The sequence below is a fragment of the Artibeus jamaicensis genome, unplaced genomic scaffold (assembly GCF_021234435.1).
Source record: "Artibeus jamaicensis isolate MK-2021 breed Jamaican fruit bat unplaced genomic scaffold, CSHL_Jam_final contig_1127, whole genome shotgun sequence".
NCBI classification, from domain to species: domain Eukaryota; kingdom Metazoa; phylum Chordata; class Mammalia; order Chiroptera; family Phyllostomidae; genus Artibeus; species Artibeus jamaicensis.
In genome coordinates, this window is record NW_026521219.1 from 2245602 (window position 1) to 2257603 (window position 12002).

The window sequence follows — 12002 nt, forward strand, 5'->3', positions numbered from 1 at the left end:
GTCTAACCTTCCAAAATAAAGTTTAAAAAAGTCTTTTAACGACACCTGGACAATTTCTCACCTCCTTTAGCGTGGAGGTGGGAAGCAACTCCCTTCCCCAACAGTGCTTTGTGCAGCTTCATCAAATCCTACCAGCCTTTACTGGCAGAAATAAAAACACAGGGTTAACCCTGAGAAGTTAACCACCCCACGTGTAAACCTCAGCCCCAGTATTTGTTCTCACATAGAAACAAATTTTAATTTCAATTCTATTGACATTGTTAGTATAATAAACCTTTTTGCAGTCCATCTGTAAAATATAGACTATTAAAATTGCATTATTTACATTTTAAACTGAGGCATTGTCATAACAAGGAAAGGGACGAAGTTGTGGCAGAAACTTCTAAAGTCTTATATATGTAAAGTTGAAGTATCCCTTCCCATTGACTTCTCTTTCTCTATCTGAACCTAAAAAAAAATAAAGTCTTTACAGGGGTATGCAACTTTTCCAATAAACGATTTACAGACATACCTTCGATAAGGGGAGATGGACACTGGCTTGCTGTAGCCCAGCTGCTTTACAGATGCTGTCTCACTTAGTCTTCGCAAAAGGGCCCGACAGTGTGGGAGGTTTTACTGGCCCTCCATTCACCTGTGAGGAAACAGTGATTCTGAGACACCAATGAACCTTTTCCAGATTGGCAGCTAGTAGTAAACTGGAGGCAAGTGTTGATCCCAGGTCCAACAGATGCCCAAGCCTTTTGTCACCATGCAACAAGGTTTAGCAAGAAACGTAAAACCTCTTCTCCACTCGTTTAAAACACAGGGTCTGGCAAAAGTGAGGCCTGCTTGAGTGTGGTTGGTAGGGCAATAATAACATGGGTGTCATAGTTTGTAGTTTTAATTTGAACATTTCACCTAAAATGTCATGCTTGAGTGTGCTTGAGTGTGATTTGTTATGTTACAGAATTACATGCTTATGACTTTGTAATAAAAGATTTTATAATAAAAAGGGGCATTATGTTGCACTGGACCTCGCGTGTTCTTCCTGTGATACCTACACTGGGATTCCATATGTCAGTATCACGCTGAATTTATTTGCTAGGTTAGAGAATGGCATAGCAAACTAGAGAGAAAGTTTTTAATTCTCCTTACATCTTATTACTGGATTAGCCAAGAAATAATTCTGGAACAGACCAGCAATGCCAAGTATGTTCCACAGGACATTAATGCAAAGATGTTTCTTGGGGGAGAAAAAAGCCTTTCTTGGTGAAAGAAGTTTGAGAAATTTGACATACTGTCCCCACTAGGATATTAATAGTGAACATTAGTTTATTTAGTAAAGACTGAAAAGTCCTGCGGTCAAAATTCCGTTTAACTGTGTTTCACTTAAAAACAAATTCTTCTTTAAACTTAAGTGATTGCTAATTTTAATGCTATGCGGCATTTCTCAAGGTGTGGCATGTGAGGGATACACATTAGTATTACCCAGGATACAGGCTAACGGTGGGCATTTCCGGGCCCTGCGCAGCCTCAGATGGACTGGACGCCGGGGAAGGGTCTGGAAGTCTCATTTAACCAGCTCCCCACGTGACTCTATGTACAGTCACGCACGAAAGAACGCTCGGCATCTTTCAGTTCTTCATTCGCACTTCCACGTGCTCTCCTGTAGCTGCCACCGAGAGCCCTCGGAATCAGTCACTTCACTTTAATGGAGCTTCGTGGGCAGCCTGAACTCCAGATTGTCAGGGGAAGTAACAGTTTCCAGATTAGAAACGTAAATAATATCAGTCACAGGGCTTAAAAATTACAGATCACTTTTAAATGCACATAGCCACGATTCCTTTCTTTTGGCCTCCCGTTGTTTTAGGTGGCTCCTCCGAGAGTTGCATTACCTAGCCAGCTGGAAGCTTTCAACACTTAATAGTGCTGTTGATGATGTAAATGTTTTCCCTCTGCCCCTTTCCTTTCATTTTCCTTCCTCTTTGGTTTCTTTTTTTCCTCTCTGGTATGAAAATGCCAGAAAGTGATGTACTAAAATGTTAATAGTGGCTGTCTTTAGTTCATGGAGTTGCGAATAGGTGCTTTTCTCCCTGCACCACCCCTTCACTTTGAATTTTCAGATTTGCCAATGTCAAGTCAGTCAGTAAACTTGAAACCGTGTGTATGTTAGCAGACATCTGTTGGGGGGACACCACGAGCCATCGGCTACCTTAACAGGGGGGAGAGTAGGATATGATGTTATATTATATATCTCAGTGCTCCTTCCCTGTTAGGCATACTTTTTAAAAACAGTTTTTTAAAAACCGTTCCTCTAGATTTAGTTTCCCTTCTGCCCTGTTTTTCTCTTTTTCCTTCCGATCCTATCTCGTCCCACCAACTGTGAATTCTGTGTTAGGGAAGCAACTGATGACATTACTGGAATGAAAGGGCCACTGTCTGGTCTTGCTCTGTGAGTACAAACCGCCCCGCGGTTCTGTATGGCCTCTTTCTCCTGGAGAGCTGAGATTCCTCCTTGTAATTCCACTGCTATTTTTAACATCCCTGCAGGAGAAAGGCAGGCCCTGAATCTCTGAGCCGGTCACAAGTTTTCTAAATCTCCATTTCCTCTGGAGCAAATAACACAGAGCCCGAAGAGATCACTTGTTGTTTAGAAAGTGGTTTGTATAATAATTTCTTCCCATACTCTTAAACTAGGCAGGCCTTTTGGTAATAAAAGGCCACAGGGAAAGCAGGATTCCACGTGCATATTAATTTGCGTTGGGCAAGGACCTTACAGTCCTCGTATCCTGTGCAGCAACACTGTACTTTGTCCTCTAAGCATGAATGAAGAAAGCCCCAGACAGCGCACAGCCTCGCACATCCGGCGGAGGGAAAGGAAGCCTCGGGCCCAGACACTCCAGGCACTCGGTCCCCTGGGCGACGCGGCCTTGATCATTTCCCTCATTACTCTGAAGACTAATTTTTCAGTCTGTACTTGAAACCCGCCTATAATTGTCCACTGAGCATAGAGGAAGAAGCTAAATCAGCCCCTGGAGAAGGCACCGCTGAGCCGGCTGGGCTGCGGCGACTGTGTCCGCTGCGCTCCTCTCTCCAGTGGGGAGACGAAGTTTGGATACACACGCAGCGCTCATTTTTAGGTACAGGAGGATCATTTTAGCTATCTCAAGTCTGGGTTTTCCTGAGAAACGTGAAAATCTCCTTTAAATATTTTTAACTAGTACTAACAGCAGAAGTCTCTCGACTCCCCAGAAAAACGGGAAAATAATTTTAGGACTTTTTACAATGATAAATGGCCACGGAGGTACATTCAAATTTATTGTTATCGGTACTGTTTGGGACTCACCCTCCATAAAGCTACTGAGTGGAGACTTTAACCACGCTCGAGCTCAATTTTCTTTTGATTTGGGGTTACTCTGACATTAGAGACTAAACATAGGCCCATGGCTGAGATTTCAGTGAGACAAAGAGTATAAGAAGTTTTTTTTTTTTATCAGGGTTTTAGGCTGATAGAAATATTTTAACTTGAATTGCACAGTATACATACAAACCAAAGCAAATAAGCAAATAGATTTGGAACCTCACTATGTGCTACACATAAGAAAAAACCTACCCAAGACCAGGTTCTCTAGTCAATAGAAGCCTGTGTGCTGACTTTTTTTTTTTTTTTAAAGCGAGAACTTAAAAAAAAAAGTAGCCTAGTGAACATTCTAGTGAGTGTTCTAAAATGACCACTGATGTCCCGGAGGTCACTGGGGCAGACAGGCGTGCATGAAAAGTAGCATTTTTGTATGATATTAATAGGCCTGCTACACCCTTCCACCCTCAGAAGAGCGGGTTTCTGGACACCTCAGCCTTGAGGGTACCTAGGTGAGCTCAGTGACTGCTCTGCTCAAGGAAGCTGTGGGGAAAGGGGAGCCGCCACCCCTGGGTGGGGTACAGAGCAGCACCGGGGGTCCACCTGGAGCAGCTCGCCTCTGTGGAAGACAGAGGTTGATCTATTCTCTGTCTTTTTCTTTCTACACTAGTTATGACCTCTGCTATCACAGTTTTGTTCTTTTTCCATCCCCACTCCAACCCTTCCTACTCACTACGCAAAAACAGCAAAGGGGCAATGCTACAAGTCCTGGGCTGAGGTGGGCAGCGGGCTGTTGGCTGGAGACCGAGCAGCTGGAGGTAGGACTGCTCTCGTGTTTCTATCTGATTAGAGAACCAAAAGGCAAGTTTCCAACATCCAGCCTTGTATGTTTATTCTCCAAGTTCTTTTCAAAGTGATTAGCAAACACTGTTGGCTTAGTTTTGTTAGCAGGCCTTTAAAAAAAGTTTTTTATTTATTGATGAGAGGGGAGAGAGAGAGAAACATTGATTTGTTATTTTGACATGAACCAGTGGCCATTTGGGGTGAGACTGCTTTGTCAGTGGATAAAAATGGAGAGAATCAGGCAGTCAAAGGTTCAATGAGAGATAGACCAGTTTCTAGAATTTTCTACCTCTCTTCTTCTTCAAGAATTGCTAATCACCACTTCTTATAACCATAATAGAAACCAGAAATGTTACTTACAAAAAAATTTAAAAAGCCAAATCCAAAAGAGTCTCATTGTTTTTCTTCAAAGTCTCCTCCCAAATCCAGTTTCTGGGATAAAAATAATTGAGCAATTCCCCTTCCTCCTGCCCAATTTCTAATCCTACTTTTGTCATTGAAGTGGGCAAAGTCCAACTTTATCTGTCATAATTATAGCTCTATTATTTTCTGAGCAAAGTTTAAAATATTTTACAATAAACAGAAAGTCAACTTCAAATAGTTATGTATGAAAACCTCAGGAAACATCCTAATCCCACTGCTTCATCCCCTCGGTCCTCCTGATACCTGTGGTATTTCAGATGGAAATATTCGACAACTAAATGTCATGCTAATAGCTCAAGTTTTACCCCTAAAGTCTAGAATTTCCTAAACTGTGGAAGCCTTTAACTTTCTAACCACCGACCCCAGACTTTTCACAAATGCCCCTTTGTAACTGGAAAACTATCATTACTACTTGGAACGTAATAATGTCCACAGTATTTTTCTTGGCTACTAGAAATTTTTAGAGGAATTCTTTGAGCTTATCTAACAATGCCCGAGCACATGCAGTCACCGGGGACCGATCCGGGCCTGCGTGGGAACGTTCGTGGGCAGCAACCCCACAGGTCTTTCCAGGAGGTAGACAGAGAAAGGGCAGGCAAAGAATGGATCCGTTTCCCCCACCACGGCCTACTGACTCTGCCCCAGACAAACGGATCTCATTTCCACTTGCACTGATTTTTATTTTTCTTTGAGGGGTTGTATAATGCAAGAAAGGACTTAGAGTTCTGCTCCTAGACCTTGTAGTTTTGGGAATTAAGTATCAATTCTCTGACGTTCCCCTCTATGATTATGTAAAAAGTATTAGGTATTTTCCTATTTTATTTGTCCATGAAGAATTGATACAGGCTAGTAAGCCAGGACAAGTGGAATAGGGACGCTGAGACAGCTAGTTAAATGGCCAAGCGGTGTACAGCGATCTAGTAAATTGCAAAGTCTTATCGGCCCTGACCGAGAACACTTAGGAGTAAGTGGTTTACATTATCCTCCCCAACCAGAGTGTAAATAGCTTTAATCATTCTACTCAGGGAGATGGATAGCAGAAATCCAATTATTGCCAGTTGCCAACCATACCCAAGGACAGATGAAGTTAAGGGAGTAAATGTCACTGTGGTGCCAGTGTAAAGCTGATGAATATTATATTGAGATCCTCCTCTAAGACCTCTACTAAACTCCCAGCCTTTAACAACCTTCAGCCCTGGTCCGGTAGCTCAGTTGGTTAGAGTGTTGTCCTGATACTTTAAGGTTTCAGGTTTGGCCTCGGTCAGAGCACATGTAAGAATCACCCAATGAATGTATAAATAAGTGGAACAACAAAATTGACGTTTCTCTCCCCCTCTCTCCCTTCCTCTCTCTCTAAGTCAATAAATATAAAATAAACAAGTAAATATCAATCATTAAATTTTTAAAAATTAAAAAAAAAGTAAATAAAACCCCTCGAAATAAGGAGCCAGCCTGCACTCTCCCTCCCAGGACCATGCCCACACCTTCCCTTCCCCCACTTCTTCCCCGCACAGGAGTGCATTTCCTAAACTCTAAGGGACCCCAGGAGACTCACAACCAAGAGAGCAATGGGCAGTGGCGGCTCATCCTGGGATAAGCCCCTGAGCCTGTCTCCTAGGCCCCCTTTTCTCTGACTTTTCAGTGAGCCAAAGTAGCCCTACCTAAGCACTCTCCTGTTACTTCTTCTATCCTAAGCTTGTTCTTATTTCAGCACCTGTAACTTTTAATAAATGTGCTCTGAAGTCACCTGGACACGTGTGAAATCTTTTCTGTACGAAGTCAAGAACCAGATGCCACAGCCCAGCCCTGGGCAGACCTGCTCTGGGCTTGGTCCCTCTGGTAACAGCCTGGCTACAGAAGTATCATAGAACAGAATGGGTTGATCTCATTTGCGATCTTAAACTTAATTTAGTTCAATCAATACTGCTCATCCACCTCCCACATTCTGTTCAGTCGATTGCCCAGCTTATTTTGGAATGTCTCTGTTAACAAGGAGCCCACTCCTGCCTGTAGGAATCCATCCCATCTTGCAAAGAACATTGATTCAGTCTTTTGGGTCTCTTGACAACAAATGTAATAATTTTTCACCATGACTACCACCTTCCTCTCCACACCGTCAGATACATCACTGAATTTCAGATACATAACATCACTCCTTTTTTCTAACTGACAAACAGCCATAGAAGGAAATGCAGTATGTCTCACCGAATCATGAGGCCCACATGACTGCTGCTCTTTCCAGTGTGTTGCAATCCATCCCTTTCAGTCATTCTAAATCTTCTTGAGAACCCCAGTCAAGTTCACTGGTGCTGATGATTATTTGACGATGGTAGTGCAAGAGGAGAGGGTGCCTTCCTAAAGGTAGAAAATGAGATTCTGAGGAGAGAGGTTGCTGGCTTGAGAAATAGTAAATGGCTGAGAACCCAGAACTGGGTGTCCACCTCTAAAGTTTGTGTTGAAGAGAAGGGTGGACAACTATGGTGCACCAGCCAATCCCAGCCTATTGCTGGTTCTTGTACTACCCTTGAGGTAGAAAGGGTTTTTCAGTTTTAAGGAGTAGGGGAAAAAATCAAAAGAGTGAAATTTCCTAACATGTGAACATTCTATAAAATTCACATGTCACAGTCCACAAGTAAAGTTTTATTGGAGCATGGTCACACTCATTCGGTTACGTGTTGTCCACCTGATTTTAAGCTACAATGATAGAATCAAGTGGCTGGACAGAGAGCCTATTGCCCACAAAGCCTACAAGTTTACTGTCCATCCCTTTACAGAAAGTCTGCTGACTCACAGCTTTGCTGCTCAAAGTGTGGTCTGTAGACCAGCAAGGGACATCATCTGGGAATTTGTTTGAAAGTCACAGTCTTGGCCCTGGCTGGGTGCTCAGGTGGTCGGAGCATCATCCCGATACACCAAGGTTGTGTCCCTCGGTCAGGGCACATGCAAGAATCAACCAATGAGTGCATGGATAAGTGGAACAACCAATCAGTGTTGCACTCTCTCTCTCCCTTCCTCTCTCTCTCAAAGATGGATAAATTAAAAAAAAAAAAAGCACGTTTCAGGCCCCACCCTATATGTGCTGAATCCAGATCTTTATTTCAGCAACATCTCTTTGTACTCACATTCAAGTATAAGAAGTATTGTTATGCTATTGGGCTGTTTTAGTTGAAGGGTTGGAGGAGAGCAAGTCCAACAACTAGGACATTGGGTGGCTTGAAGATTAGAAGACAGTGTGTGTGTGTGGGGGAGGAGGGACAGTGTCCACAGACATTTAAAGAATGTCTGCCACTTAAGCTCATAGGCAGTCATGCATTCCTGTCCCAGGCCTCTGGGATTCCTGCATCTAAATCTGCAGATAGCAGGCTATAGGCAAGTGAACATACAAATCTGCACTGCTTACTATTAAAGTGTGTTTTGCCAAGGCATTTTGAAAAAGGCTGATCAACAGTAGGATAAGCAAACTAGCCAGTATCCAACTCCACTTCTAGCCTGCACCTGTGATTTGCAGACAGGAAAGGGGCTTCCTGACAAGCAGAAGCACTTACTCTAGCAGAAATTGGTCTGAAGCTCTGCTGTAGAGAAGCTCGAGAGATAGTAGTTCAAATATTTTGCTAAAGCATTTTTGCAAATGCTAGCCTACTGAATAAGATGGTGTGGCTTGCAGTCCTCCTTCCACAGATACTCTGCCAGGAAAAGTGTGCCATTCCACCACTTTCTCATTTCCTTTTCATTCATTAGTCAGATTCAAGGAAGAGTTTAGTGCTCTCTAATTTGAAACCATGCTGGAGTTTACAATGTTACTCTTATTACATGCCATTAAGCATCTAAAAATAGAAAATGTTTCTATTCTCTAGGGCTATAGTCCTAACTTACTACTAGAAGGTGACTACATATTTAAGGACAATTTTGCATTTGCTCAACCAGTGGAGAATGTGCTAGGCCCCAAGATACATAAATAAATAAGATAGAACAAAAGGGTCTGAATTCAAGAAGTTGACAGTCTAAAATAAAGTAAAACAAAACAGAACAAAAAAGAAGTTGACAGTCTGTGGGAAAGATAGACATGTAAAATAAACAACAAAACATTTTGGATTACCATAGAGATTAAATAGACATACATTATCTTTCCTAGCATTTCCACTAAGATTCATTTGCTTCATTTTCTGTTTTGGTAAAAAATGCTTATTATTTTTGTTAGTGTTATTAGTATATAAAATTTATTTAAATTTTTATTTTAAAATATGTATTTATTTATACACATATGTTTTTAATTTTTTTATTATGGAAAAGTTCAAACATGCAAAAGTAGAAGGAATGGGAGAATAATCTAATTCTTCCCCAACCCCCAGCACCCCCTGTACTCACCCATCAGATGCAGCTGTTAACAATGCACAGCCAGTTTCTTGTTTCATCTTGTCCCCACCTACTTACCCCTCTCCTGTGGAAGTATTTTGAAGCTCATGCCAGGCATTCTAACATTTTGTGGAAAAGTGATGTTCCTTTGAGTGAGGTTTTGAAGGATGCCCAGGACTTCACTGCACTGTTGTAAAGAGGACAGGGAGACCTCAAGTGGAGGGATGGGCACCAGCTCCCCCAGGAAGGCAAGGAAGTATAAGCCATACGTCCACATGGGGTCTGGCTTGAGGGAAAAGTTTTACAGGTATTTGTGGGAAATAAGGTTGAAAGGGGAGTTAAGCTAAAAGGTAAGCTCCATGAGGGCAAGACCGTGCTTGTACTTATCATCCTTGGATGAACTCCCTTAGGTCCCCAAGTGTCTGGAGGAGAGTAGAGCTCAAAGGCTGTGGAGAGAATGAATCCATGAAAGTGGGGGTAGACCATGGTGGCCTTAGAACGCCAGGGTCTTGTACTTTTTTTCTCGGGCTATTGAATCAGTTTAATTTAACTAATCGGGGAGCTGGATTGTTCATGATTAAATGGTGTTTGTGTGTGTGTGTGGGGGGGAGGGCTCCAGGCTGCAGAGCAACCCTGTCCACCATGGGTGAGAATAAGTCTACCAAGACATGATCTGCTTGGAGAGGAAAGGCGACCGATCTCTCAAAGGAGAAGAACCAGGAACCTGTTCCTCAGTGGGCTTCTATTGGGTTCAGTTTGCATAGGAATACAGGTAAAGCTCATCAATCATTGTCAGGCAGTAAGAATTAAACAATAAATAACAAACAAAGAAGTATGAGGGTTTATTCTGAGTCAGGGTTAGTTAGCTAAAGGGCTGTAAAATTTTGGGGAACAAACTCAGTTCTTGCTTGGGCCCTTATCAGAAAACTGACATTCTTAGCAAAGCAGGTTTCACAGGATTTTATGCATTCTTTCTTAGGCCCGATTGCCCCAAGGAACCAACCCTTTCCTGCCCAGGGCTGTTCCACCCTCTATCATTGTTTAGGCTTAAATTAGGCAGGGGAAGTAAGGCAGCCAAGAGATTAGGAGACTTCTCGCAGACAGAATGAGAACTCAGGCTACATCGAAGCCGAGGAGCAAGGGTCCATCATCCCCTTTTTGCTATACCCACCCCCCAAGTCCTTCACTGAGAATCTCTTCGTGACCATACCTATCTTAAGTCATCCCTCCTTTGAGGAATCTTACACGTCATTGGCTAACCAGTCATCTACCCGGGGCCAAGCAGGGTGAAGTAAAGGGTGCAGAGGTGGTGCCCTTGCCAGGGAGTTAAGCTTTGTCTCCTTAGTGGCTTATGGTCCCAAGGTCTCTTTACTGAGCCTTAGCCATGGGGGTTACAGCTTCTGAAACCAGGCAGGGCGGTTCCTAACACTTGTGGAAGTTGGGCTTAAACAGAAACAGACATACATTATGTCGTACATTTGCTGAGTCCCACATGGGGATTGCCCTGCAGGGCCTCAGCAATGACAACCTGACCCAACGCAGCACCTCACAGCCGAGCCTGCAGAAATCGTGACCCTCACCAAGACATTTTAAAAACTTTAAAAATAATAATAATTTCTGATTTTTATTTTTAACATTTTATTTATTGATTGAATTTGAAGAGAGAGAAACAGCAAATTATTGATTTGTTGTTACATTTATTTATGTATGCATTGGGTGACACTTGCACGTGCCCTGACCAGAGGTTGAACCTGCAACCTTGGTGTATCGGGACCATGCTCTAACCAACTGAGCTACCCAGTCAGGGCTAATTTCTGATTTTTATAAACCTCTTTCACAGCATCAACCTCAGGATACAGTAGTCAAATAAAACATAAAAAAAAATTGCCCTGGCTGAATAGCTCAGTTGGTTAGAGCGTTGTCCTGATACGCCTGCCAAGTTTTCGGGTTTGATCCCCGTCAGGGCACATAGAAGAACCCATCAATGAATGTATAAGTAGGTGGAAAAACAAATTGATGTTTCTCTCCCTCTCTCTTTCTCTCTCTCTCTCTAAAGTCAATAAAAATAAGTAAATCATACAAATATTTGAAGTGCTGTATGGATGTAGCCCACAGCAACATTTCTACAGGATATTTTAACATATCAGCTATGATTGCTTTGCGTAATTCGGTTTCCTGTTACCTTGAGGGAACCAGGGCAACACATGGTCCAGGCAGACCCCCCAGGGTTACCAGCAGAGGGAGCTTCACGTGGGGTCCCCAGCCTGCTCTGGGCTTGCAGGATGGAGTCTTTGTGCTCAGCTTGCTTTGTGGCAATTTGAAGTTGTGTAAGAGAGCAGGGTACAAAGTGCACATGCAAGGCTTTAGTTTGCCTTTATTTGGTCTGTTACACATTTTATGTGGAAATTGCTTACAGGTCAGTGGCATGAGGGTAAATTGGAAGATGAATGAGTGCATTGTGACTGAGTGAGGGGAAGCTGAGCAGAGGGTGGGACAGTGGGTGGGACCGGCAGCCCTTAGACTGCCAAGGACTGTGCACTGTGGTCAACGTGGGTTCTTGCAGTGGCTGTGAACCCAGGCCAACTGGGGATGCCAGGTTCCAAATTCCACACACACCAGGGTGCCCATGAGCTGGCTCAGGGCCTTTGTTCTGCAGTTTCTGCAGGCTGCCCCCCTGCACTTTAGAGCAGCAGTTTTGATAACCTCAGGACGCCTACTCAACACCAGCAGGTCAGGTGAAAACACAGAGTGCTGGGTCCCAGAGTTTGATTCTGTTGGTCTGAGTGGGGCTCGATAATTTGCATTTTGCAAATTTCAAAGTGATGCACATTCTACTGGTCTCTGGACCACGCTTGGAGAGCCATTGCCTGAACATGATGACCGGTTAACAAGTCATGTCTTCCGAATCAGACTCGGAAACCTGATAGTCACGGAGCATGCCTCTGGGCCAGCTCTGCACACTCTCACCCTCTCCCTGCCCCGACTCCTGCCAGGCTTCAAAAGTCACTTCAGAAGAAGATATTTCCTGGTTGTTTTACACTTTACA

General features: G+C 43.3%; 1 long non-coding RNA gene across 1 annotated transcript; it reads right to left on the bottom strand.

The window, feature by feature from the left end:
- Positions 1-474: 474 nt before the first annotated feature.
- Positions 475-11244, bottom strand: LOC128627189 (uncharacterized). The gene is made up of 3 exons (XR_008391346.1): positions 11139-11244; positions 9035-9143; positions 475-631 (listed from the first exon to the last, which is right to left on the bottom strand). It is a non-coding gene; the product is annotated as an uncharacterized LOC128627189 (long non-coding RNA).
- Between the last annotated feature and the right edge of the window lie 758 nt (positions 11245-12002).